At 38.5% G+C, this 27,773-nt stretch overlaps 4 non-coding genes across 4 annotated transcripts; all 4 read right to left on the reverse strand.

The window, feature by feature from the left end:
- Window positions 1-5,718: 5,718 nt before the first annotated feature.
- Window positions 5,719-5,792, reverse strand: TRNAT-CGU (transfer RNA threonine (anticodon CGU)). The gene has a single exon. It is a non-coding gene; the product is annotated as a tRNA-Thr (tRNA).
- Window positions 5,793-13,807: 8,015 nt separating this feature from the next.
- Window positions 13,808-13,879, reverse strand: TRNAA-AGC (transfer RNA alanine (anticodon AGC)). The gene has a single exon. It is a non-coding gene; the product is annotated as a tRNA-Ala (tRNA).
- Window positions 13,880-19,255: 5,376 nt separating this feature from the next.
- TRNAA-CGC (transfer RNA alanine (anticodon CGC)) lies at window positions 19,256-19,327 on the reverse strand. Its single transcript has one exon. It is a non-coding gene; the product is annotated as a tRNA-Ala (tRNA).
- A 5,195-nt stretch (window positions 19,328-24,522) lies between these two features.
- On the reverse strand, window positions 24,523-24,595 carry TRNAK-UUU (transfer RNA lysine (anticodon UUU)). The gene has a single exon. It is a non-coding gene; the product is annotated as a tRNA-Lys (tRNA).
- Window positions 24,596-27,773: the final 3,178 nt, after the last annotated feature.

Here is a 27,773-nt window from a genome sequence, read left to right on the forward strand (position 1 = left end):
TGTTAGCAGTTGCCTTATGTATTGAGGTGTTCCTATATTGGGTGCATATATATTTATAATTGTTATATCTTCTTCTTGGATTGATCCCTTGATCATTATGTAGTGTCCTTCCTTGTCTCTTGTAACATTCTTTATCTTAAAGTTTATTTTATCTGATATGAGTATTGCTACTCCAGCTTTCTTTTGATTTCCATTTGCATGGAATATCTTTTTCCATCCCCTCACTTTCAGTCTGTATGTGTCCCTAGGTCTGAAGTGGGTCTCTTGTAGACAGCATATATATAGGTCTTGTTTTTGTATCCATTCAGCAAGCCTTTGTCTTTTGGTTGGAGCATTTAATCCATTCACGTTTAAGGTAATTATCGATATGTATGTTCCTATGACCATTTTCTTAATTGTTTTGGGTTTGTTTTTGCAGGTCCTTTTCTTCTCTTGTGTTTCCCACTTAGAGAATTTCCTTTAGCATTTGTTGTAGAGCTGGTTTTGTGGTGCTGAATTCTCTTAGCTTTTGCTTGTCTGTAAAGCTTTTGATTTCTCCATCGAATTGCTGAATTCTCTTAGCTTTTGCTTCTCTATAAAGCTTTTGATTTCTCCATCGAATCTGAATGAGATCCTTGCTGGGTAGAGTAATCTTGGTTGTAGGTTCTTCCCTTTCATCACTTTAAGTATATCATGCCACTCCCTTCTGGCTTGTAGAGTTTCTGCTGAGAAATCAGCTGTTAACCTTATGGGAGTTCCCTTGTATGTTATTTGTCATTTTTCCCTTGCTGCTTTCAATAATTTTTCTTTGTCTTTAATTTTTGCCAGTTTGATTACTATCTGTCTCGGCGTGTTTCTCCTTGGGTTTATCCTGTATGGGACTCTCTGTGCTTCCTGGACTTGGGTGGTTATGTCCCATGTTAGGGAAGTTTTCGACTATAATCTCTTCAAATATTTTCTTGGGTCCTTTCTCCCTCTCTTCTCCTTCTGGGACCCCTATAATGCGAATGTTGTTGCGTTTAATGTTGTCCCAGAGGTCTCATAGGCTGTCTTCATTTCTTTTCATTCTTTTTTCTTTATTCTGTTCTGCAGCAGTGGATTCCACCATTCTGTCTTCCAGGTCATTTATCCGTTCTTCTGCCTCAGTTATTCTGCTATTGATTCCTTCTAGTGTAGTTTTCATTTCAGTTATTGTATTGTTCATCTCTGTTTGTTTGTTCTTTAATTCTTCTAGGTCTTTGTTAAACATTTCTTGCATCTTCTCGATCTTTGCCTCCATTCTTTTTCCGAGGTCCTGGATTATCTTCACTATCATTATTCTGAATTCTTTCTCTGGAAGGTTGCCTATCTCCACTTCATTTAGTTGTTTTTCTGGGGTTTTATCTTGTTCCTTCATCTGGTACACAGCCCTCTGCCTTTTCATCTTGTCTCTCTTTCTGTGAATGTGGGTTTTGTTCCACAGGCTGCAGGATTTTAGTTCTTCTTGCTTCTGCTGTCTGCCCTCTGGTGGATGAGGCTATCTAAGACGCTTATGCAAGTTTCCTGATGGGAGAGACTGGTGGTGGGTAGAGCTGACTGTTGCTCTGGTGGGCAGAGCTCAGTAAAACTTTAATCCGCTTGACAGCTGATGGGCAGGCTGGGTTCCCTCCCTGTTGGTTGTTTGGCCTGAGGCAACCCAACACTGGAGCCTACCTGGGCTCTTTGGTGGAGCTAATGGCAGACTCTGAGAGGGCTCAGGCCAAGGAGTACTTCCCAGAACTTCTGTTGCCAGTGTCCTTGTCCTCATGATGAGCCACAGCCACCCCCTGCCTCTGCAGCAGACCCTCCAACACTAGCAGGTAGGTCTGGTTCAGTCTCTTATGGGGTCACTGCTCCTTCCCCTGGGTCCCAATGCGCACACTACTTTGTGTGTGCCCTCCAAGAGTGGAGTCTCTGTTTCCCCCAGTTCTGTCAAAGTCCTGCAATCAAATCCCAGTAGCCTTCAAAGTCTGATTCTCTAGGAATTCCTCCTCCCGTTGCCGGACCCCCAGGTTGGGAAGCCTGACGTAGGGCTCAGATCCTTCACTCCAGTGGGTGGACTTCTGTGGTATAAGTGTTTTCCAGTCTATGAGTCACCAACCCAGCAGTTATGGGATTTGATTTCACTGTGATTGCACCCCTCCTACCATCTCATTGTAGTTTCTCCTTTGTCTTTGGATGTGGGGTATCTTATTTGGTGAGTTCCAGTGTCCTCCTGTCGATGATTTTCCAGTAGCTAGTTGTGATTCTGGTGTTCTTGCAAGAGGGAGTGAGAGCACGTCCTTCTACTCTGCCATCTTGGTTCCAATCTCGCAATCCTCCCTTTCTTGAGCAAGGATTAAATTAGCCTTTTACATGTTAAGATTGAACAATCGCGATTTATTTAACATTTTGAATATAGAAGCTAAAAATAGGTATTGTGAGGTTACGAGGTTAGGAAACAGAAGCTGGTCTTTCAATAAAATAAGATTACAGTTAAAGTTGTTGAACTTAGCATAGGGAAGGTCTACTTAAGACACACAAAGAAACCACTACATAAATAAAAATATTGGTTCACTTGCCTAGGTCAAATTTAATGTGACCTTTTGACAAACTGATAAACCGTTTATATTTATATAAGCTACATATGATGAAAATTGTTATTAAAAATAAATAAGAAGCTTCTACAAATCAATTTCCAAAGGAAACCAATTAAAAATATATAAAATAGTTTATTTTTACTTATCTAATCAACAATTTGGATGAAGGTGGAACTTATGTAAGGCAACCTTGATTGTTGAATATATTAACGTGCAGTGAAATATGTAATTGGGTGTGTGTGGTGTCTGTGTTTCAATCTAAAAAGAAATGCAAGTGCCATTTATTTTGACTTAAAATATTTTGGACAAGAGAATTTAATATCTTGTCCCAAAACTCTCCCGTTAGCCAATAGGCACTTATTTTGAATTCAATCTGATAAATTATAGTACCATTTATAGCTTTATACTTCAAGTTAGAAAGAAAGAATGGAAAGATGGAAGGAAGGAAGGAAGGAAGGAAGGAAGGAAGGAAGGAAGAAAGGAAGGAAGGAAGGAATTTCATGTTGTGTTTTTGCCAAAACAAAATTTTAAAAAATTTAAAGGACCTTACTGGGACAGTTAGCAAAGTCTGAATAAGGCCTGTATATTAGATAACAGTACGATATCAATGTTAATTTCTGATTTTGGTACTGTGGTTATATTAGAGAATACTATTATTAGGAAACATACACTGAAGTAGGTAAAGGTAAAGGATCATCATGTCTGCAATTTACTCTCAATGATTTATATATATACATATATAATAAATTAAATGAGATAAAATATTCATATTTGGGAAATTTGAATGATGATAAATAGGAATTCTTTGTCCTGTTCTTGCAACTTTTCTGTAAAAATAAAATTACTTTAAAAGTAATAGTTAAAAGAAAAAGAAGAATAAAATATAAGTTAGGATAATCAAATCCCTTAACAAAAGCCCACATTTGGTTAATGACAGATCCAGGAAATGGATAGATACTTTATCATCTAAAACTCGATGCTCCTTTCTCTTCTGTGCATGGTCAGTCACTTTATTGCCAGCCTTTTCTCTGCATTCATATATACAGATTTTGCTTTTTTACAATAACAATTTGGTCCATTGAATGAATATTGCTTTCTTTAGAGGGAAGAAAACATCTCTGAATTGAATTGAGAGCCACTTCACTTTTTAATCTATGCCCCAGTGCAGAATCTTAGGAGTTTTCTGTTGAGTTTGCACTGTAAGGAGACCAACTCAGTTCTTTGCTGAGTATGAGGAGACTACAAAGCTCCATTAAGCCTCCTTACATAACCCCACTTGGGGTTCAAATAACCTTAGAAGAGTTGACCTCCAATTTCTCTTATTTTGGTAGTTAAGAACTTCCAATAAGAAACAGAATGGAGAGTTAAAATTTTCAAAGAGAACTCCCTGTTAGCACAAATACCTTCTCACTAAAACATTGGTGAATTCATCATCATTAGATACAGAGAGAAAGGATAGGATTATGTCTTATTGATCTAAAATTAAGGAAAAGGAATGGATGCATTTACTTTATTTCTGTCAAAGTTTTACTCTAAAAATGTCTTGGAAAAAAAGTCACTGTCAGCAATTCTTCCCCTGGAGTTGCAGAAATAGGTTCTTTCTCATTTGGGGTGATTTTCTCCCTAAAACTTGATGCCAGTTCCCTTTTACTATTTTTTACATTTATGTTTTCTGCACCTCTGGTTAACTTGCTTAAAATCTACTCTTTTTCATTTTAAATCTATCTTCCAAAAAGTAAACAATATGCTCTGCCTCTCTTTCCTACATAATTCTTCCCCTTTTTTGCAACTCAAGTGTCCCCCTCTGTGACTTCCCGGATTAAACAGAATTTCTCATATATCTTCTCCTAAATCTCAGTCATTCTTTTTTGTAGCATTTATCATAGTCATGATATTATATTTCTGTCTGTGATTATGTAATTGATTTCTATCTCCTCCTTCCTTCCCACTAAGCTCTTAACTCCTTGGAGGTGGAGACCAGACTTGTTCAGCTCACCTTTCCACATGCTGAATGAGTAGGCATAATTTTTGGAATGAGGGGATGAATGAATATTTCATAGCTATCAGCTAAAATAGATAAAGGTAGATCTTCTGCTGCTTGGGGCCAGCTGTAAGAGTTGTTTGTCTACACAGATTTTCTTTCAGAACTCATTTCAGAGATCTCACATCCAGAAATATAACTTCTTGAAACTGATATGCTGGCCCAGAGTCATGACACTGACGACCAGATGTTTGCCTCTAATGGCCCAATTTTAGTCAGCTTAGGAGAGGGAATAATAGTCCCATAAAAATCAACTCAAGAAGTAAAATATGCCCTTATAACAGCTATGTTTCCTTAATACCCATTTGTGATTTACTTTATTGGTTTATGAAAGTCAAGGATTTTTTTTTCAGTGGTTCATGGACACCTAAGAGTTTAAGGGGATCAGTGAACACCTTCAAAGAATATAAAAAATTTATCCATATGTCTGTTGGAGCACTTTTTGGTGGTGGTCATTGGCAAGTTTTCATCAGATAATCTAATGCGTTTATGTGCCATACAATTTTAAGAACTATTATTTTAAACCATACTGGATACTGTTTGATTTTATAAATAAGATTATTTGACATTTTAAACCATGACTTTGAACTGGAAAATATTAGGTTTAGACCCTAATTTGGTCATTTATTTCCTAGCTGTGATTTGGGCAAGTTACTTCATTTCTCTCCAATTCTCAGTTTTCTCATCTCTAAAATATGCATAATAATGCTTACTTTCGTGAGTTTTTAGGAATTTAAAGGTACGTGAGGAAACACAAAAATGCAACATAGTAAGTGTTCGATAAATTGCAGCCATTTTTCATCTATGTATAACTTAAGTAAGATTGCTTGGAGTTTGAGAAATCAGCAGAATATATTTGTAAATGCTTTGAATAAAAAGTTTTCCAATTTTATTCTGGAAATCTCCATTCATAATTGATCTTGAGCACCTAAGTAGTTAAATTCCAGTACAGTATAACCATATGATAGACCATCAGCAGAGAGCCTGAGGGTCATTGAGAATGCAGGTGTAATTAGAAGAAGCTCCAACCAGTGGATTTGATACTGTGATTAAAGAAGATATCGGACAAAGGACTTTAGGAGGAAAGGTGGACACCTCACCAAGCCCCGCTGGGATTCAAACCCAGGATCTCCTGTTTACGAGACAGGCGCTTTAGCCAACTAAGCCACAGAGCCTGCTGCTCCGAAGTTAAAACCTCCTTTCCAGTCAAATTGTACTCAATTAGGTGAAAAGCTGAGTTAATTATAGTCACGGCTCACTCTCTTGAGTAAGTCGACCTTGCAGAACAGACAGACCCGTGACGGAGACTCCTGGAACTTAAGACTCCCATCAAGCCTAACAAAACGCATACACGCACTCACACCATAGCAGAGAAAATGTACTTAGAACAACCATGGAATGGGAAAGAGTAGATACGAGCCGAGTGTTCGTTGTGGAAGAGGGGAATTCTCCGAATGAGGCCAGAGAAGTTCTTATATTCCATCCGATTGTAGTAATTTAGAATCCTCAAGTAAGTGGGTATTCTAAAAGTAGAGTGAAAAGCTTTAATAGCAGAATAGGTCAGTTAGAACTTCAGTCAAATTAATGGCATTCCTGGTTGATAGAAGAGGGCACACTTGTGCACTGAAAAACAAACAAACAACCCAAAATTCCAAACACATTCAGAACCTGCTAACAGCTGTCCGCTTGTGCTCTGCTTGAGGAAATAGGAGACGGTCATTCAGGAGGCGGCTCGGTCAGAGTTCACTTAAAGGTTTTATGATTCAAATCCCAGGAGCCTTTGTCTGCCCGAGGCTGGGAAATGACCTCTGTTTCTGCAGCTCTTAGGAAGGTGCACAGATGGAAACCACAGCTCGGTAGGCTCTGGGAGGCGTCGCAGATAGGGAAATTCCTCCTTTTCTATACTACCTTCTTCTTGTTGTTTCTTCAAAAGGATGTTCTTTAGTATTTTCCTCATGGACCCTCAACTTGTAGAAGCTAAACAAACATTTACTGATTGTACAATTACGAAATTAAGAATCTATTCTTAAGCTGTTAACGCTTGCATCCTGGTTTTCTGCCTTTAATTGGAATAAGGCTGGCGCTGAAAAGGGAGTGAGTTCATCAAATGAGCAGATGCCACGGCATATCTACCCACCTTCTGCTGCCTGGTTAACATACAAAATGCGAGGACTCCAAAATTCTTTATTTAACCAAGTAAAGGCTGAAAGGAGCTCTGGGCCTGATAAGACCTTTGAATCCCAAAGTCTTTTTTAATTCCTTTCTTGGGTCAAATGGTCTGGCACTGTCATTTTCTATCCCATTCAGAATGTTTTTATAGTGAATATAAACTTATTTTCTTGCTAACCAGGATAGTCACTTTTTAATTTAATATATACTAACAAACTTCTATGATAAGACTCACACTACTACTCCATTCACAGTTACTGTATATTTGGAAAATATACAGTTTGGAAAACAACACGTTCAAAATAATAATGGACAAGGAATCATGGTGTTTCTGAATTCTAATTAGCTCAATTGTTTATGATCAGGACGGTATAAATTTCAGTTACAAAAGCACAATTGGGATGACAGCAGTTTTGGCGAAGTATTGTTCAAGTATTGTCCAACAAGAGTGATATTACTGAGTACCTACTATGTGTCAGGGGCTGAAATGAGTTCTATGGATACAACTAGGTACCAGATGGCCAAAGATGATAGAAAATAGAACAAGAAATTTTAATAAAAATTTAATATGATAATAAAAGAAGCACAAGGTGATAGATGAGCACCTAACAGGGCTTGTAATACTCTGTACTATGAACACTGCCCAGTTCAATACATTTTTTGATGATTTCTCTTTAATGTATTTGATTTTTTGTAGAAAAAGTATATTTTTTATATATATATATATATATATATATATATATATATATATAATGTATAACTGTACAATTAGTACTTGGAAACATCTTTTAAAACTTTCATGTTAATCCCAGGTATTTAACCAAAGTAGGAATCTCTGCCAAGGTGGAATGAAATAAATCTGACCAAGGCCCAATAGCAGGAAGGTCTGCAAGGTACATGAAATAAAATTATCATGAGAGTAGAAAGAGGCAGAATCCATGGAACCTATTCCAATGAGGTCCTCCCGGAAATAGCCTTGCACTCAGGAAAGCAATATGTGTGAGAACTGAAAGAGCAAATAGCATATGAGACCCCAGGACAATTTGATGCACAAGTGCTTGATTAATATTAGACCCAAAATAACTAAATGAGGGATATGAATATAGATAGTGGAACAGGGGATTTTTCATAACTGCAATGATTTCTCATTACCCTAATGAATGCTTCCTCTGTTGAGAATTGGGTGATTCAACATAACACTAGCTAGTAGATGTTATCAGTTGAATTTTGTCCCCCTAAAAATTCATATGTTGAAGTCCTAATCCCCACTGCTTCAGAATGTGACTGTAGAAGTAGTTGAGAAAAAGGGTCATTACTAATGTAATTAGTTAAGACAATGTCATCCTGGAGTAGGGCAGGCCTCTCTATTACAGTATGACTGGGGTTCTTGTAAATGGGGGAAATTTGGAAACAGACATGCACACGTATGAACATGAAAGCAGAGATTGGGGAGGGGGATGCACCTATAAACCAAGGAATACCAAAGATGGTCAGCAAACCATCAGAAGCTATAGGAGAGGCATAAAAAGATTCTCCCCCATAATCCTCAGAAGGAACCACCCTGCCAACACCTTGATTTTGGATTTCTAGCCTCCAGAATCATGAGATGATAAACTTCTATGGTTTAAGCCATGTAGTTTGTGTTATTTTGTTACAGTAGCCCTAGGCATCATCCTCTGAGTATGAGCTAAGGTTTTTCCTAAATTTTTTTTTTTTCCCTAAATTTTGCCCCAAACTTAACTGAAAACAATTTATTTCAAAAAAGGCTGAGAACTATATTCAATTTTCTATGATAAACCATAATGGAAAACAATATATATAAAAGAATATATATATATATATATATATATATATATATATATATATACACATTCTTACGTAATATATATATATTTCTATATAGATATCTGAATCACTTTTGCTGTACAGCAGTAATTAACAAAACATTGTAAATCAACTGTATTTCAATAAAAAATAAAATAAAAAGAGAGCTAATGAATAAGGGGTGATAGGAGGTAAGTGTGAGAGGCTCATGTACACTAACTAAAAAGCTGAACAAAAATTGCTATAAAGTTTTTATAGATATACATACATGTAGTAAAAGATTAAAATGCAGATTGAAAAGATACTAATGGACTTCAGGATGGTGGTTACTTTTATGGAGAGAGGAAGGGGAATGGAAAGTGAGGGGTGATGCTTCAACCATACTTCTAAATTATTTCCTTAGGGAAAAAAAAAAGATCTGGGTAAAGGGTACATGACATCTATTATAATATTCTCTGTATTTATACTTTAATACTTCATAATTAATTTTAAGTTCAATAAAATAAAATATATTTGCATAAACTTTCACATTATCGTATTAGAAAAATAACAAAAGTAAAAGTAAATATTAGTGCACTTGCAAAGCCCCAAGTATTCACATATTAGTTTTACATGTAATAGAGCCTCTTCCCTTAACAGATATTGCCAGAATTTCTATAGTTTCTAGAAAATAACAAAGAGCAGAGACATAGTCTTTGCCATTAGGTTGCTAAAATGTTAGTTGACAAAACAAAATGTATCTACTGGTAATGATACTGTAGCTTTACCTAGGCCACATGGAAATGGGCTTTCCCTGCAGCATAGTGACATAAGTAAAGACAAGCCTTCTAACATTTTACGTCAAACAAACATACCAGAAAGCTAATACAAGGGGAAAAAATAAAGGCAATGACTTGGAATAGCAATCTAAAGTTTCCTCACTTTGTGAAACAACCATTCAAAATAACTTAGAATTTACCCTAAAAGAAAACTTTGGGGGAAAAAAGTAGTAGGACCCTTTAAGGATTAAGCACAGGAAGTTCTATGTGAGCAAATTAGCTCTCCCCAGTATAACTTTTTTCTGTCTCTTCAGTTTATTTTCATTTTTAACTTTTATTGGTGAATAGCTTATTTAGAATACCAAAAGATATGAATATTGCATTTTTATGCATCTAGCACATTTGTTACTTTGTTCATTACTAGAAAGTTAATCCTTTTGTTGCCATTTGGTAGCAACTGTGAAATAGCTATTCCAACCCCCTTATCCAACCCTCCTCTCCTTTGATCACCTCACACTATATGAATTCAAAAAATGATCGTCAGATTGCCTTCCCTGAATGTTTAAAATCTCCCAGATTTAGGACATTTTCCTGAGGTCCTGTTGTCTAGAATGCACTCTGGTTATAAATGTCTTTGTGAGGAGAAGCGCTCTAACTGGCTTCTTTCCCCTGATCTGGTTTGTTCTCTCTTTGGATCTGAAGGGCCAATATAGATAGGAAAGAAGAGAGATTAGCTTTCTTTACTACTTACAAACAGGACAAGTTTTATTTCAAATTACTGAGAGGTCATTAGTCACAATTTAAGATTAAACTGTGCAAGGACTGCCCTCTGCTACAATGTAGGTCTGTTGGATCTCATTTCTCCTTGAAATGAAAAAAATAAGGTATATTCTTCACTGAATGACCTTGGTTCACATCTACTTTTTTCTAGCCACAAGACTTTGTAGAAACTACTAAATGGAGTCCAACTCAGGGTAGGCTCAGAGGAATTCCATTGGTGGTAAATAAAAGGAGTGTTTTTAGTCTTTTACTTCAATGTTAATGTATAAGGCTCAGCAAATAGAAGACTTTTCCCCAGCTATCTGCTCTCTTATGTTCATAGAAAATTTTCCTTTTCTTTCTATCTTTGCTCCTCTTAATACTATCTGGGGGACAAAAACCCTACAGAATATGAGATCTAGTTTTACCTATTTAAAATAGTCATCTCTTGAAATATTGTTAAAAACATTATTACTTTCCTCTTAGGGACCCAGAGTCATATGATAAATTAAAATGAGCCTTTCAAACCATAATTCAAAAAGAGTCATGCACCACAATGCTCATTGCAGCACTATTTACAATAGGCAGGACATGCAAGCAACCTAAGTGTCCAACGACAGATGAATGGATAAAGAAGATGTGGCACATATATACAATGGAATATTACTCAGCCATAAAAAGAAACAAAATTGACTTATTTGTAGTGAGGTGGATGGACCTAGAGTCTGTCATACAGAATGAAGTAAGTCAGAAAGAGAAAAACAAGTACCATATGCTAACACATATATATGGAATCTAAAAAAAAAAAAAAAGTGGTTCTGAAGAACCTAGGGGCAGGACAGGAATAAAGACGCAGCCGTAGAGAATGGACTTGAAGACATGGGGAAGGGGAAGGGTAAGTTGGGAAGAAGTGAGAGAGTGGCATTGACATATATACACTACCAAATGTAAAATAGATGGCTAGGAGGAAGCAGCCGCATAGCACAGGGAGATCAGCTTGGTGCTTTGTGACCACCTAGAGGGGTGGGATAGGGAGGGTGGGAGGGAGATGCGAGAGGGAGGAGATATGGGGATATATGTATACGTATAGCTGATTCACTTTGTTATACAGCAGAAACTAACACAACAATGTAATGCAATTATACTCCAATAAAGATGTTAAAAAGAAAAAAAAAGCCTTCCATTATAAAGTCTTAGCCCCAAGTTATCAGTATCAAATCCCCTTTTTCATGAGGAAATTTTATTTCAGAAAATGTAGTGTCTTTCCTTGCTTCAAGTCTAGGTCAGAGCCATCTCAAACCACTGATAGATATCACCAAATTTAAATTTTGGCAGGGGGCGGGGTGGGGAAGCTTAGAGTATATTTGTTCTGTCCTGGAAGGCACTGAATTATTAAGTGATCTACTTTCTTCCCAGTGACCAGCTTTGCAAACACAGGGATCTCAGGAAGTAACAGTTTTCATTTCACAGTCCTTGAACAACTGTGGTAAGATAAAGAGAGAGAGAGAGAGAGAGGTGCTTCTCTTTACTTAGCAAAATGGTATGTGAAATTAAGTTATATCCCATGGATCACCCCTGTCTGCCCTTGACCTGGCCAGTCTGGGGGCTGCTCCTGTATCTGTGACTACCTCAGTCACCAGTGGTGTCTCTAGATAAGCTTAGACTAACTGAGAAAGGGATAAGCCTGCAGGTATACCTCTCTTATGCCTCCTCCTACCTTTGTGGATATTTGGAGATAATTTAAATAGAGAATTTCTAGGCCAGTGGTTCTCAACCTTAGCTGCATATTCAAATCACCTAGGGGGATTTTTAAAATGCTGGTGTCCATTCCACACTCCAGACAAATTAAACTAGAATCTCTCAGAGTGGGATCCAGGCATCAGAAAATTTTAGAGCTCTCCAGGTGATTCCAATGTGCAGCCAAGTTGTAGAACCATTGCTTCACTTTCAAAGAAATTTGGGGCTCAGGGAAACTCTATTGATTTTATCTTTCCCTCCCATCACCCAGTACACACTTTACCTACCAGATAAAATAATTTAGTTAGGACACTGTTCTTGAATTGCACCTAAAACTTTTTTATTGGTTAAATTAAGGTGAGTCTTTTCATGTGGTTTGGAATAGAGAAATCTTAAAAACAATCTTTGATGAAGTTGATCATAGTCTGGTGACCTGAAGTGACAAAAAAATCAGGTAGTAAGTCAGAATTACAACTCAAAACTGGTTCCTAGGTAGAACTGTTGGTATCTCACCACTGCTAGACTTGACTGTGGGTAATACGGCACATTGAAAATGGGAGGAACAAGAAAGGATAAAGTCTGTGAACTATTTCCTTATTAACCGCTCAGCTGGTAGATGCTATGGCTACTATTTTAAGTTTGTTTGAAGTGTTCTAATATCTTTAGAGCTACACCAGAGTTAAACTATTGTAGGTCTGTAATAAATATTGGCAAGACCAATTGTTCAATACATGACAGCACAGGATGATTTAGCTAATAGAATGCAAGCTTCAGCGCACCACACTTTCAAAGGCCCATTTTAAGACCCATACTTTAATTTTGTGGTTTTTCTTAAATAGTCAAGAGGCACAAGCACTAGATCCACCCATGAATGACAGACCAAATCATTAAAGAGTCCAACATAAAGGATCGTAGCCATTATTACTTTTTAACACTGGGCTCTTGTACCTCTAAGAATTTGGTACATTCCATCCCCTAAGGTTCAGGAGCCCTTAACTACAGCCAGGCAAGGGATGCCTGGAGCTGCTGGAGGCCTTGCTGAGAAATAAACGGAACAACAGAAAACTGTTTTCTAAATTTCCTTCACTTGCTAATGTGACAAGGTGTCACAAACTGGAAGTTGAGACAAAAGCACCAAGATACAGGAGATGCTGCATTCCAAAGGGGAATAGCCCTTCAACAAAACACACGAAGGAGCTAGCCAAAGAAAGTCCTTACCCACATGAATGGTGTAAAAGGGCTAGGTTTAGAAAGAGAAGTGGATTTTTGGAGAGAATTAAAGTCAGTAACTTTAGAATCAGTGAGGCAAATTCAGAGATTACAAAAGAGATCAGTATAGAAGGAATCAAATCCACAGCGATGTGAACGCTGCGAGCTCTGGCAAAACGCACTGAGGGGGAAACATGTCTGCGTCAAAATGTTTCTACTTCACTCCTTTGTGTTCGATTTCTGAGAGAACTGTCACGTTTTAAGAAGCGAAATTTACCCAATACTTTCACAGCCTCCGGCCTGGGAAGAGTGTATTTTCTTTCTAGGGGAGCTTCCCGTGAAATCCATCTTTCTTATTGAGCCTCAGAGTATGAAACCTGAGACAGGAGCTCAGCCTACCGTCCCATCTCCCATTCGAAACGCCAGCAGCAAAATTAAGTGCAAATACTAATCCGTTCGCAAATCTTCCATTTAGAGTTTACATGAATAACTGTCATTTTGTTTTTTCATGGAACAGGGACTAAAGTCACTCTTGATTTCACTTTGTGGAAGACCATCTCTAATCCCTGCTGAGGATGGAAAGGAATAAAATTTTTAAACGGAAAGGTTACTAGCATAACCCGAGCAAACTGTTAAGTACCTGGAGGCAAGATGGTTAATCTTCAGATTCTGCAGGAATGGGCTGTGACCATAACGCAGAAGAGAATTGTTTCCGGAGCTAGAAAACAAAAGCATGGAGATGCTGGGGATCGAACCCGGGACCTCATGCATGCTAAGCATGCGCTCTACCACTGAGCTACATCCCCATCGCGCTTGCATGCCGTTTTCTAAACTACCTTCATGAAATAAAACAAATTTACATTTTAAAACAAAATTACTTCGTTCTTTTCTAAACGATACAATTCTCACCTTCTATTTTATAGAACTCTGTTACCAAGGAATTCTTATTAACCTGTATCTTGCAAACATTCAGTGACTGATGAGAATACACTGATCTCGGAAATGTGAGTAGGAAACAGTCTCACAGACCCTCCTTTTCTGAGTGCTTTTCTCGTTTGCCAAAAGATATGTGGGACAAAGGAAAATTCCTTACAGGAAGGATAAAAAAAAATACTTTGCCAATGACTGTCTTTAATTATGAAACCTACCAAACTATCCCCTCCCCAATTCCCCTCCCCAATTCTGCACCCTAGTCCCGGACTCCAGAAACCGTTATGCAACTATTCTTAGAAAACAAGGAGCCAATGAAGGTATTTCTGTTAGAAAAATAAATTCCTTCCACTCTTAGCAACTGGGAGGGGTAAAGGGTAAAGATGTTGGATTGCTTCCTGAGGCCTCTGATCCTCATTTTATCCAAAGAATACAAATCAAATCTAAGGAATACGAATCCTCGGATCTTGTTCTGATTCTTTGGAAAGAAAAGCCAGGAAGTAAGAAACGTGTTACTTTTAAGACTGAGGCAAAACCTCTGCTTCCGGGTTGCTTTATTTTTCTGCAGAGGGAGTGGTCCTTTGGAATTCAGATCACTCCCTCAACAAGGGTCTCAACAAATCAAGAAGGTTTTATCCCTGCCTAGTTCTGGGAAGTCCCCGGATATGGTAACCTGTGAGCAAACCTGGCAGACTGAATAAGAATGTCAAATAGAAAGGAAACGAAAACTGAGGATACAACATGCCTACAGGAGTGGAAGTGTATGTAGTTCAGAACGGTTTGAGTTGGGAGGTGCAAGGTGGAGATGAAGGCAGAGAAATCAGCTTGACCAAGATGACACCAGCATTTCTCATCTTTTCACCTTGCTAAGAGAACCTAAATTTTATTCATGTAGTAGAGATGGTGGTCCCAGACAGTTTACATAAAACATGAGTCATCTAAAATAATTATGGTTTTTCCATTTCTTTTTACCAGGGATTGTTTTAATGGTAGATCCATGACCCTCTGGTGGATAAGTTACACTAGGCAATCAGCCTAAAATCTTCGGATTTTTTTCAGGATAAAAAGAGAAACATGTGAGGAGAGCCACACATCTTAATTTAGCATTGCTATTTGATTTTCAAATAGTAGTCTGCAAGCTTGAGAAAAACAGATAAAAATTGTATATTTTTTGTAAATAATGATTATTCCTTTAAGAGAAATGTTAAAAAGGCTTGCTGTGAATATTAGTTATCTATTGCTGAATAATACTCCAAAATGTACAGGGTTAAAAAAAATAATATTTATTATCTCAGATTCTGTGGGTCAGGAACTCCAGTGTGGCTTGGCTGGGTAATTCTGGCATCAGGTGTCCCTTGAAGTTGAACTCAGGGTGTCTACTGTGCATGCAGTGCTCTGAAGGTTGGACTGAGTCTGGAGGATCTGCTTCCAAGATGGCTCATTCACATGTGGGTAGGAAGCCTCAGTTCCCCGTCATGTCTTGGTGACTGACTCAAATGGGAGAAGACTGCACTAGGGTGTGATTACCAGGAGGTAAGGATCATAGGGGGTCTTCTTGAAGGTTAGCTAAGACACTGTGTTATCCTTAATTGTATATCAGTACTTATTACAATACCCAGTGTAAGTAAATATTTGAATCATTTTTAAAATGTAAATGAGTGGATGGATAGAGAGATAGATGCTTGCATAAATGAATAAACAGGAGAATATTTTCAGTGGCTACTTAGGAAATTTTAAAAGTGAGAAATCATGAAATTTGGCTTCAATCCTCTCAATTCCATTCAAAGAAATGGAAAATGTATAAAAATGTATAACTTATCAAAGCTAACAAAAAGTTATAGAAAATCTGATTCAATATATTACCATTTTAAAAAACTGAATCAGGAATTGAAGCAAAATTTCCATAAAATTTGATTTCCAGTCTGAGATCAATTTACTGGCATGTTCTATGAAATCATAAAGGAAGCATTAACCTCTGTGTTGTACAAAATATTCTGAAAAACAGAAAAACTATAAATTATTTTAGGAGATTAGTATAATATTGATACAAAAACCCAGTGGAGAAAATACAAGAAGGAAAAATTATAGGACCATTTCACTAATAAGTACAGAGACAAAAACGTATAAAAAACTAGCAAACAGACTTACAGTGTCTGGTTCCATATATAAGGGGCTGGGAAGTCACCACTCCATTCTATCAAGAAGGAAAAAGCTGAGCAGACTGAAAAATCAACACCTCTTCTTGAATCTATAAGAGAGGTGCAGACACAGGGCAAATGGCTGCCCCCAAGATTGGAGAGATAGACAGGTGAGAATAAAGGGAGTGATGACTTACCTGAGCAGTGACTCACAAGTGGAAACCACAGGAAGAACCAAAACAAGAACTGTAATTGATAAATTGCTTAAGGATCCATGTAAGCAAGTCTGATAGTTAAAAACTCCAGGGACCCTGAGTCATGGCCGGGGCAGGGTGGAGGTGGCGTCCCCACACTTCTGGGAGTTTTACCCCTAGGAGTTTGACCAAATTCTAACATTAAATATGCAAATATTGGGGGGAAATTCCTTCATGCTTCCAGCAGAGTGGGGAGAAGAGGAACCATGTTGAGATATGCCAGAGCACTCTGCTGTTCTTAACAAGGCCTGCCTACTAAAGAATCTACTTAACCAGACCCTAACTTGCTGGGGTTTTGTCAGAGCCTAATTGTCCTGAAGGAAGGGAAATACTCAGTTCCAGCTGGCTCTAGACTTTCACATGAGAGAGGGAAAAACCCAACTCCAGCATACTCTAGCTATGTTGTCCCACCTAAGTCGGGGTATTTGGGGTGGGGGGGTACAACTGAGAAACAGTTGTGAAGTTCACGACCCAGAGGTAAAAGCATTAAAAGACTAAGACCTAATCATTGGACTAGAGAAAGCTTCTCCTCCCCCAACATCTCACCACTACATTACTAAAGTCCTATATATCCTTTTATCAAGTAAACCATGTCAAGCTATACAGAAAAAATTACAAAACATATCAAAAGGCAAAAAACAATTTCAAGAGACAGAGCAAGAAGAGAACCAGACATTGCAGGGATGTTGGAATTATTAGACCAGAAATTTAGAACAACTATGATTAATATGCTAAAGGATCTAATGAATAAAGTAGATAGTATACAAGAACAGATAGGCAATGTAAGGAGAAAGATGAAAATCCTAAAACAAACAACGAAAAAAGAAATGTGCAAGATTAAAAACACAGTAACAGAAGGAAGAATGCCTTTGTTAGGTTTATTAGTAGAGTGGACATAACTAAGGAAAGACTCTGAACTTGAGGCTATATCAATAGAAACCTCCAAAACTGAAAAACAAAGAAAACAAAGGCTGGGGGAAAAAAAAAAAGAACAGACTATCCAAGGACTCTAGGACAAGCACAAAAAATATAACATATGCATAATGGGAATACCAGAAGGCAAAGAAAGAGGGAAAGGAGCAGAATATTTGAAACAATAATGACTGAGAATTTCCCCAAATTAATGTCAGACAGCAAACCACAGATCTAGGAAGTTCAGAGAGCACCAAGAAGGATAAATGAAAAAAGAAACAGAAAACTATATATAAGGATATCATTTTCAAACTACAGAAGATCAAATGTAAAGAAAATACTCCTGAAAGAAGTCAGAGGAAAAACAAAACAAAACAAAACAAAACATCTAGCCTATAGAGGAACCAAGGTAAGAATTAATTTGACTTCTATTAAGAAACCACGAAAACAAGAATAGATTAGAGTGAAATATTTAAAGTGTTGAGAGAAAAAAACACAGCCTAGAATTCTGTACCCTGCAAAATTTCAAAAGTGAGGGAGAAATAAAAACTTTCTCAAACAAAAATGGAGGGAATGTGTTCCCTGTAGACCAGTCTTGCAAGACGTGTTAAAGGAAGTTTTTTAGAGACAAGGAAAATCATATAGGTCAGAAATTCAAATCTTCATAAGGAAAGGAAGAATATCAAAGAAGGATATGGGAAGGTAAATAAAAACTTTTATTTTTCTTAGTTGATCTCACAGATAACAGTTTGTTCAAAATTATAATAGCAACAATGTATTTGATTATATGGTTATGCAAATATTGTATATATACTTATGTATGCTTATATATAACTGAAATAAATGATAGCAATAATACAATAGCTAGGAGGGAGGAAAAGTAGGATTTTTTTTATTACAAGGGTATTTACACTACCTGTGAAGAAGTATAGGGTTATTGGAAGGTGAACTTGGATTAATTGTAAATGTATACCACAAACTCTAGAGGGACCACTAAAAAAAGTTAAAGAATTATAACTGATAAGCTAAGAAAGGAGAAAAAAAAGGTTTTTGGGGTTCCTCAAAAAATTAAAAATAGAACTACCATATGATGCAGCAATTTCACATCTGGGTATACATTATTAATATTGTGATTTATAATAAGAAATGTACATTTGGCCTTCAGCCCTGCTGCTGGCACAGAGCTCCTAAAATCCTCAGAATTTCCTAGGTGATGAGAGAGACAAAGATGTTTTTGTTATGTTAATGAGGTGAGCTTTGGCCTGCTTCTAGAGTTAGGGGCTGGTTGCTAGGAGAACAGTCATGCTATTAAGGGTGCCTTCCATTTCCACAGGCTATTCCTAACCTTTACTACATTTGCAGACCTCCTGTACTGGACTGTGACCAGTTTTTCTGCACAGAAGCGTTGAGTAATGCCAAAGATGCAGCGAGAAATAAAATGGTAACTAGGTTAGTAACTATGCATAAAGAAATTCCTCTGTGGTCATAGGGTGTACCCTTGAATACTGATGTGCAACTACCACATCGATACTAAAAAAATGCTACCTTCTCCTCCCCTTAAAAAAAATTACTGAGATATTTTATTTTTACTGATTATTTTCCAGTGGATAGTGGGAATGGATAGGACCTCCTTTAATTGAGCTAAATAATTCTTTGATATGCAGCTGTATTCCCTCTTCCTGGGTGCAGTCATAGGATGAATTTACTTGTGAATTGTCCCTCTGGCTTTGTACTACTCACTGCATAATAAGACACCCCAAGTAAGTTTCCAGGAAGCAGGGGAAATGGCAGTGGTTATTTAACAAAACGGAAGAGAAATAAGCACATAGATGGAAAATAGCTCGATTTAAAGGGAATGATAATGGGGGGGAAATGAGAAAGAGCTAAAATATTTTATAATGTAAGGCCAAAGGCTGAATTAGACAACAACGAAAACGAGAGGACTTACTGGAGATGCCGGGGATCGAACCCGGGGCCTCATACATGCGAAGCATGCGCTCTACCACTGAGCTACATCCCCTGCTGAGGGTCAGGTACCGGGCAGCATTCCTGTCCCTTTAAAATCTCAAAGCGTTGTGCACAATTTTGGGTTTTTTTGTTTCCAACTAGAGAGTAGCCGTCATTGAAGACGAATTACACCTAAAGCCTCTTTCGGATTATATCCAAGTAGCCCCCTTCGGAGACCCGCCGACAACACCCAACTCGTATTGTTACTGAGAACAGAGCCCAATTTTAGTAGCTTGACCACAATTATTCTTATTTTAGTAGTTTCAGCACAATTGTTTTCTCTCCCGTCAGTCAAATCGAACCCCCGGTGGAAAGAACTGAGGGATTTTTCAGGACCTTTTGAAAAATGGTCTACGAGCCAAAACAAAGGCTCATGGAAAATGCGACACAATTTTTTTGCAGCAGAGTAAGTTGAATGGTCAAATGAATCTTTGGAGCTGCGTCTTCCAACTTGATCCCGCTTGGAGGAGAAAAAAAAAAAGAAAATTGTCCAGATAGATGAAATTGCGAAAATCCTGCCCTAATATTTGTCCCCAGAGGCAACGGCTTGTCCCACAGAGACCTTCTAGCCCACCCGACCACAGATAACCGGAGTGGTTATCTGTGAACTTTGGCTTCATGAAGAATCTTAGATTTAAAGAAGCCCTCATTCCCTTGTTTCCCCCTTTCCTTTATCCAGTGGCCAGCTTCTCGTTCCGCAGGCTACTTTACCCCGTGGAAGAATGAACCTGGACAAGACCTCCTAAACCAGCATCCGGGTCCGGAGCGCTTCTGCACCCGCAGCCCCGCTGCACTAGTACAATCTACTGAAAGGGCTTTTCTGACCCCAGACCCAGCTGCAGTGATTTTTGTCTCTCACTTCAGAAGTCATACAGCAGAGAAGAGAAACTCTTCAATAGTGAAAATGTCAATACCAAAGGCACGATTCATGATGATAAATTGGACTTCATTAAAATTAAAAATTACTGCTGCTCTGCGAAAGACACTCTTAAGCCATGGGCTGGGAGAAAATATTTGCAAAACACGTATCTGATAAAGGGATGGGATCTAAAATATACAAAGAACTCTTAAAACTCAACAAGAAAATGAAAAGCCGATTATAAATCAGGCAACGTATCTGAACAGATACGTCATCAAAGAAGAAACACAGATGACAGATAACCATATAAAATGATGCTCCACAGGGAGATCAGCTCGGTGCTTTGTGACCACCTAGAGGGGTGGGATAGGGAGGGTGGGAGGGAGGGAGATGCAAGAGGGAAGAGATATGGGAACATATGTATATGTATAACTGATTCACTTTGTTATAAAGCAGAAACTGGCACACCATTGTAAGGCAATTATACTCCAATAAAGATGTTTAAAAAAAAAATGATGCTCCACGTCGTACATCATCAGGGAATTGTAAATTAAAGCAACAATGAGATACTACTACACACCTACTGGAATAGCCAAAATTCAGAACACTGACAACACCAAATGCTAGGGAGCTGTACAAACCCTACTCCATTAGTTTCCCTCAGATATTTACCTTCCCACAGTTTTCTGCCCTCAAAAGCCTTTAAAACCCTTTTCCTTTATCTCATCACTTCTCTACAAATTTATTTTTCTTTCCGAAGACACTATAAAAGCTCAGGGCTAACTACCCCTTTGAGTCATTTATCACTGAATCCTCCCATGTGTATGCATGATTCATGCATTAATAAACTTCTGTTTCTCTCTTCTTAATCTGTTTTTTGTCGGTTTAATTTGCACAGTTCCAATCAACGAAGCTAAGATGGGTAGAGGAAAAGATGTTTTTTCCCCTCTCCTACACTACTTTATCATCCTAAATCCCAGATCGAGAATATTGAAGAGCCAACAGCCAATCAATGAGGGAAAATATACAATGTGCCTTTATTGTTTAAGCCACTGAGATTTTGTGGATGTTTTCTTTTACATCATGATCAAGCCTAAGCTGAGTGACACGGGGAATTATGCCTTTTGTTATATGAATAGCAATTCTATTTTCCCAGTCTGAATTTTTCATTGACTTTGCTTGTGGCTTTTTACCTTGTTTTACAGGAGGCTTTGTTTTGTTCTGTTTTACTCTATTATTATTCAAATTACACATATTTATTGCAGAAAATTTGGAAAGTAAGAAAAGGATAAAACTACTAAACAAACTCTACTTACACTCTTACCACTCTTTCAGAAGCTCTCTTGAAATCAAATCTGTCAAAATTTTCCTTTAAATAATTTTGGAGTTTTGAATCACAATTGATTCAATAGCCTTCCCCACTCCAAAGTTATTAAAAATTTCACATGTGTTTTTGAAGTACTTGTTTTCATAAATCTCAAACACCATTTAGAATTCATCCTGCTGTGAGTTGTGGGATATGGAGTCAAAACTTTTTTTCCAGGTAACTACCCAGTTTTTGCCACACCAATTATTAAATAGTCCATTTTTATCCATAATGGGGGATTATAACCCATTGTGCTCAGTAATTACCGTCAGAAATAAAGTATGGATACATAATATTTGAATTGTGCAATTTATCTAACAGACACACACAGAACTCCTGATGAGAACACAGTTCCCTCATAATCAAAATAACATTATACCAATTAGAAGACTCTAAAGCCCAACTAATATTCTTTGTTTTACTCTCCTCCCTCCTTTTTTTCCCCTGAAAGATATTGTAACTCTCTTTCTTTTCAAATGTGTATCTGAATTTCCTTTCAGATGTAAATTTTACCTTGTTTATGATAAAGTCCTTTGTTGAAAATATGTATATCTGAATCTCTTTTCAAATATATATTTTATCTTTTTACTGTGACACACTGTTTTCAAAGCATATACGTACTTGAATAGCTTTTTAAAAGTATATATCAACCTTTTGAAGTTGACTTTCTTGTGAACAGAAGGATCTCTCTCCCCAGTGGCTCCCAAAGTAATTCTTGAAAACTGAGGGATTCAGAGTCTTGTGGAAATGTGACCACTGACTTAGAAATTTTAAATATGGCTTTCTGTATACAGGAAGTAATGGGGGGAATATCCACTGGCAGAAATATCCAATGGCATGTTTCCTCTCAAGTCTTAACACATGCATTTTTATGAGTGAATGATTTGGGTAGAAGACGATCTCTGCCATTCACAGGAAAACATATATTAGTCTTTAGGTATAGGAAAGATAAAGGATGGTAAAAGGATATTAAATATTAGCACTTTATCAGAAGGAATTCAGGTAAACTTACAGAGTGGCAATTTACCAGTATTTGCACATAGCTGCTCCTGGACTGTAGTCCTCAATAAGTTCCCAAATAAAACTGAAACTCATAGCTCCCGCATTGTGCATTTTTATTTCAGTTGACACATGTCGACTGGAAAAAAAAAAAAAAACACAATGTGAGAGTTGTGAGTTAAGTTTTATTTGGGGCAAAGTGAGGACTATAGCCCAGGAGACAGTGTCTCAGATAGCTCTGAGGAACGGCTCCAAAGACGTAAGGGGGAAGGTCAGTATTATATAAGATTTTGGTGAAGGGGGTATGTGCAGTTAAGTACACATTTTGGCAGAGGCTTGCTGCTAGTCAGGAGGAGCAGATGTCACCGTTAATGATTTTAGTGCTTTTCTAGATATGACAAGATGTAAGAATTTGGGCTCATAAAATCTCCTGAAAATATCTAACTATTTGAAGGCCTGTTGTGCCAGTTTTTCCCAGAGCACAGAGTGCATCATTTCTGATCTCCACTCCAAACTCCTTTCAGGGTGTGTTGAAGGTCAGTGGCTGCAGTGGCTAGTGATTTAATCCTTGTAGAGACAGACGGCAAGTGCCAATTTTTAGTTGGCACACCTCACAAATATGAGTGAAATTTTGCATATAGATTTTGAGTTGAGTTACAAAACTGCTCTAATTTGCACATCTATATATTTTCTTCTGTTTATTCAAATGCATTAATCCTTAGAACTCTGCTGTCCAATATGGTAGCCACTAGCACATGTGATTCTTGAGTACTTGAAATATGACCAGTTCAACTTGAGATGTACTGTAACTGTAAAGTACACAGCAGATTTCAAAGACTTAGTAAGAAAAAAAAAGAATGTAAATTATCTAGGTAATATGCCTTTATATGGATTATTTATTGAGATGATAATATTTTAAATATAGTGAATTAAATAAAATATGTTTTTAACTTCACTTTTTTTTTTCACTGTGACTACTAGAAAATTTAAAATTATATATGTGGTTGGCATTTGTGGCTCATATTATATTGGGCAGTGCTTCCCAATTTACCGTGCTTTTGCTTATATCAGGAATGTACAAGACCCCACTTGGAATCCAGTTTGCTTCTGTCACAATGTAATGATTTACCAGGGACAATGGACATGATCCTAGTTGTGCTTTACACCAAGACGCAGAGGCAAATTAAAGACAGCCCCATTTCCCCACCCCACACATTTCTCTCCCTCATTGAGACCTGTCACTTTTCTGTTTCTTATTCTTTATTCTGGCAGTCAGATGAATCTATTGGACAAACTGAGAGACAAGTTCTTCCCAACAAGTGGGGTCCTTCCAAGTTCAAATTCTACTTCATGGGATTTCTGTGAACATGAACAAAACTCTCATATGGTCAGAAGCGGGCAAAAAGGAGATGAGATACCAATCACCTCACCTAGATTTCTAAGCATTTCCCGGGATTTCTAAGGAAGTTCAAGGAACCTTATACTATCTGGAGTCCAAGATCAGTCTAGCTTAATACACATTTTTTCCGGGAATACCGTTAATGAGTTCCCAATCTTCAAATCACAATAAGCCCTTTTACATTCTCGCTCTACATACTGTCTCTCTTTTCCATAATAATAAAACCCCTCCCAATCACCGATTGCTGCAGAGTTGCCATCTTAGGGATCACTGTGGTTGCCAAATACCTCCACAAGACTCCATCTTAAATTTGCAGGCATCTTAATCGTGTTCAAACCCAAGCTACTACTCGTTCCAAGCTCGATCTAACACCCACAAAGCAAAAGTACAACAGACTGCAAACACGCAGAAGGGGATTCATTATTCTCCGCACACATTCCATGATCAGAACCCCCATCCCCACTCCCTTTCCTGTTTACTTGGGCGAAGGTATCAAACATTTAAGATTAATCAGCTTGTTTCTGGCAGTTCACAGGCCAGAGAAGGGACACTTTTCGGGGATGTTAGGAAAGAAAAGCTCACTTTCGCCCGAACAGGGACTTGAACCCTGGACCCTCAGATTAAAAGTCTGATGCTCTACCGACTGAGCTACCCGGGCCCACAAGCAGTGGGATCTCTCACGACCTAGTAAAGATAAGTTCGTTAGGTTAGTTTCAATTTTGAGTTCTCAAAGTGTTAAAAAAAGTCGCCGGCACAAGTACCTCACATACTCAAGCCAAAAGCAGCAGGCAGATCTCACTTCTACACTAACTTGCTGCCACCACAACAGACAACAAGTTTGAAACAATTTGACTTCCCTCAAAAATCCAGCGCTCTGAGGAGCTACCTCAGCTATGGAAAGAGCCCCACGATGCTCTCAAAAGCCAACAGTTTGGGTAAAAATGAGTGGGATCTTCTTGTGGGACAAAAGTTTGCTGCTCACTTCCCTAAAATCACGTAAAGCCAACATTTTCTTATACCTATAGGATGCAAAGCAGAGAGGTGGAGCTTGGACACGTCCTTCCTACCCATCTACCCAAATCCGATTCATGTTTAGAGATCCATATTCAAGCCTTCTTCTCCCTACTTTGCTAACTCCAACCTCGCCTCCTCCCTCTTCCCATTCACGCACTGCTTCGCCTTTCCGCTCTGGTCCACTCTGACACCTCCTGCGTGAGATCTTCCCAATAACTCAGTCCACTCCATCCAGGTTCCGGGTTTTTGACACTCCAGTCAGGGTTTCCCAAACCTGCCAGATTTTGAGTCTGCGGAGCTTCCTAATAGTATAAATTACTGTCCGGCCTCTTCTAAAATATGCTTTCGGACTTCATCCAAAATTCATATCTGGGTTACCTGTCGGACAAAATAGGCGGAAAGTGTTTTTGCGCCTGAGTGCCTGAGGTGTGAGATACTCTCTAGGCATACAAAGTGCTAGTTCCTTTCCCAGCCCACACATTTCCCTGCTCTCTCACATTCCGGAGAGAATTCCGTCCGAAAGAGGTTGTGTATTCTGTTTCTTCCTCCCTCTTCCCTCCTCCTTCTGTCTTTCAAAACAGAACCTCAATAAGGAAAGCAGTTGCCGGGTCCCGACCGTGTTGCTGTCCTAGGTTTGCTAGACACACTCTGTCGCTCTGCATTTCTTGGTAGGTTTTGTGAATTCTTTCCGCTCTGTCATCTCTTTCCTTCCGGAAGGACCTAAATCCCCTTCTATCCACCCCGTCCCTACCCCACTCCCGCAATATTAACGTTAAGGACTTCCCTGGTGGCGCAGTGGTTAAGAATCCGCCTGCCAAAGCTGGTTACAAGGGTTCGAGCCCTGGTTCGGGCAGATCCCACATGCCGCGGAGCAACTAAGCCCGAGCGCTACAATTAGCCTGCGCTCTAAAGCCCGCGAGCCACAACTACTGAGCCCACGTGCTACAAATACTGAAGCCCAACAGATAAAATACTTAACTTTTCTTCTTTGTTTTCTTCTGCATTATCTCTGTGGTCTTTTAGGCAGCTTTGGAGGCAGAGGAGGATGAAGTTGGGGGAAAAGAGGAATTTGAAGAGAAGAAAAATGCCCCATTCCTGGGACTTTCCTCGGTGAGGGAATGGAAATGCCTTCCTGAGAGCTAGCTGTGGAGCAGACTTTGAAGCAAGCTGAGAGAAGTAGGGAAGATACCCGAAGCAGAAACAAAGAGCCGCAAGGTCCGAAATCAATCTAAAGCCAGCCATTCTTTTGTTTTCCTGCAATGTATACCAATGACTTCTAATTCTCCAATTCCAATGGGTCTCTTTCAGTCCATGTGCTACTCTCATCTCAGGGGACTTCTCTTCCATAGCCACGTGAAAATCCAGGTCTCTAGATGAAAGCTATCTGCTGAATTATAGACTCAGGTATGACCTTGCTTACCAGACATCTTCATCATCATGAAGTTGCTTCCTACACATTCAAATTCATCTCATGTTCAAACAGTGCCAGAACCAGTGATCATCTGTGGCAGACACTTACCCCTTTTCCTTTAGTAGCTGAAGGTTTTCTGTCTTCTCTTTCCATCTGGACCTATATTTCCGGAGGTAACTTTTTGAGTTCTCTTCTTTGTACTCACTCCCCTGAATTTTTTGCTAGGTCTCTGGCAGTCAGGAGCAGTGGAGGTACAGTCCCCTGCTGTGATGATGTGGGAAACTGGTGGTACCATGGAGATGACCAGAGAAGGAGTAACAAATCCCAAGGTCCAAGCTGAAGCCACTTGAGGCACACTGACCATCAGGGAGCCAAAGGTGAACCTTAGAGGTCCTAGGTATTAGTTATTTCCTTTCCCTGGGAAAAGTGCCCAGAATATGGATTCCCTTGGGGGCTACAGTGTCTACAGTCCCAGTGCCCTTCAGAGACTTTCTGTCTTTCATGATTCTGCCCACTGCCTTCATTTATCTGAGACCGTATGGAGGCTCCATGTTTAATCCAGTGAGTATGAAGAGGAAGACAGAGAAGATGCATCAGTGTTTCTGGCACGGAAAACACCAAGGGCAAGCTTTTGTTCTCTGCCAGGAGCTGCTAGGAGCCACTGGAAGGAAAATAAAGAGGACAACAGATAATTCACTCAAAAAGGAATTTAAAAGCAGTCTCTACTTGGCATCTGCCCTAAAATAGACACTGCTTTGTAAAAGCATTTCTCAACTGGGAGGGTCCAAAAACGATGCCCTTGGATGTCTGTGCTTTAGGTGTTTTTAGCAGCTGCTGGGTAAACTGGGCATCCTAAGGTCCAGTGTCTGTGGAGTCCTGTCTTCTTCATCTTCCTCTGTGAGTTGCTAATCCTACCCTCTCAGCCCTCCTAGCCTTTGAGAGGCTAAATGGAAATCTTTTTTGTTTGTACACACGAACAAGCTTCCCTCCCTCTGCAAAATTCAGCTTTTACATTATTACTCTACTCCTTTGATACACAAACTAGCATCTAAAAAAAAAATTGAAAATGGAACTGATTTTGATATATTCACCTAATGTAGAATTATGTATAGCAACAAAGTTGTTCTATAATTTTAATTAGCTCTTTGTTTATACCAATAGTGTTTATTTTAGGAAACAAGAAATTTATGCATCCATCTGTTTTTATCCCTCCCTCTTCATCTCCCCAACCCTGCACACACTACCCTTTTGGTTGCATCTCAGAAATCTTTGGTGTGATGTTAAATCACGTATTCCACCTTATGACTTTATTTAAAATTCTAAAAACGAGAAACTGGAATTCAGTGGGCAAATGTAGGAAATGTAGAAGGGAAGACATTTTAATTCATTACTCGCCAAAATCCTTGCGGTT

Source organism: Balaenoptera ricei, chromosome 11 (genome assembly GCF_028023285.1).
Source record: "Balaenoptera ricei isolate mBalRic1 chromosome 11, mBalRic1.hap2, whole genome shotgun sequence".
NCBI classification, from domain to species: Eukaryota; Metazoa; Chordata; class Mammalia; order Artiodactyla; family Balaenopteridae; genus Balaenoptera; species Balaenoptera ricei.